General features: G+C 44.7%; 1 pseudogene; it reads left to right on the plus strand.

Annotated features, from left to right (window-relative positions):
• Positions 1 to 1429, plus strand: part of LOC101358710 (putative nucleoside diphosphate kinase) — a 6152-nt pseudogene extending 4723 nt beyond the window's left edge.
• Positions 1430 to 1795: the final 366 nt, after the last annotated feature.

The following is a 1795-nucleotide window of genomic DNA, read 5'->3' on the forward strand; positions in this document are numbered from 1 at the left end:
GGAACAACTCAGAAAAGGAGGGTGAGAATGGTTGCACAACTCGATGTAATCAATGTCACTAAATTGTAGGTGTAGAAACTGTTGAACTGGTGTATGTTTTGTTTGATATATTCTCAACAACAACAATAACAAAATAAATTAAAAAAAAAAAAAATACCCAATGGATTGCAATGGTGTAATTTGCTACCAATCATGGGGATGGCAAATGACCAGGCAGCTTTTTTCGTTCTGTTGTGCATGGTCTCACTATGAGTTAGGGGCCCCCTTGACAGCAGCTAATAACAATAATAGGTGTTAGACCACAGAGACGGAGGGAGGGAGGGAGAGAAGGAGAGAGGGAGAGAAAACCATTCCTTGAACTGGATAAAAGTCCGCTTGGATTCCTTCCTACTGGACATCTCTGAGCCTTTATTATGCTCCAAGTGAGATTTATGCAGCATTTCCCTGACTTACGGTACCACAGAGCACACTTGAGTTGTAAAGCCTCTTGCTGGGACTCAGGTTTCCCAGAATATTCTTGGGGAAATACTACATTATCGTATCCTGCCTCTTACCCAAGTTAAAACCCTATAGAACACTTACTTCTTCAAATTCGACACTCTGTGACTTAGATGCAAATACAAGTGGTTTTAAATGTCACTGGTTTCAGACCAATATTGAGGGCTACTTTAAAAAGGGAACGAGGAGTCGCTCCACATCACTCCAGCACCGAAATCAGTACGACCCCTGCCAGGCCCCTCGCCAGCTTCCCAGACCATAACCAACCAAGCCAGCTGGTGTGCAGCGCAGCCCATTGGGCAAGATCATCAAGCTCTTAGAGCCGAAGGGAACCCGCCTCATGGCCATGAAGATCCTTGGGTCTCCAGTAAACACCTGCAGCTGCTCTATATTGACCTGGAAGACCACCCAGTCTTCCCGAGGCTGAAGTACGTGAACTCAGTAGCTGTTGTGGCCATGGTATGGGAGGGACTGAATGTAGTGAAGACAGGTGGAGTGATGCTTGGGGAGACCAGTCCGGCACCATTTGTGGGGACTTCTCTATTCAAGTCGGCAGAAACATCATTCGTGGCAGTGATTCAGCAAAAAGGGCCAAAAAAGAAATCAGTCTATGGTTTAAGCCTGAAGAATTGGTTGACTACAAGTCTTGTGCCTACAACTGGATCTATGAATGAGATGTGGACGAAGCAGCAGTCCCCTCCCCTTTGGCACTGCTTGATATGTCCCTCCCTAGCCACAGCTCTTCATTCCACAGATGTGGAAGCAATGGGACTAATGATTCTTTTCTAAAGCATACTTACCAATAAAGCCTTTGGAAACTTGAGTGGGGAGAAGGAGGGACCACGTGTTGAAGACCGCCAGGTCCCTTTCCAGCTCTCTAACTGAATGTCTTGGTAGTTGCTTGCCCTTTACCATATGACTTAGGAAATGTAGCTTGAGATCACTGAACGATGGGAACCCCCCCCCCAACACACACACACACAAGCTTTATGGGCAAACGATTGTAACTAAAACAGGATAGTGTTATCTAGTGAGAAAAAAAATCTGTTTCCTACAAAGTCGATTTAATACATACGATATTTCAAATGTGCTTATTTTGCACAAATGGGGAAAAAAAAAAAACACATTGTCCTGAGCTGATTTTGTTGTAGTTTTTGTTCACTGTCAAATTCAGCTTGACAGATGATCCTCAAACTAATTCAACGCACATACATGTAGAAAACTGGCCAAAAATTTGGCTTCTGTGCTAGCTGGCCCCCAAGCCCCTTACCGGGACAGCTGTGTAAGGCTGACACTT

Source organism: Trichechus manatus, unplaced genomic scaffold (genome assembly GCF_000243295.1).
Source record: "Trichechus manatus latirostris isolate Lorelei unplaced genomic scaffold, TriManLat1.0 scaffold00004, whole genome shotgun sequence".
Classification (NCBI taxonomy): domain Eukaryota; kingdom Metazoa; phylum Chordata; class Mammalia; order Sirenia; family Trichechidae; genus Trichechus; species Trichechus manatus.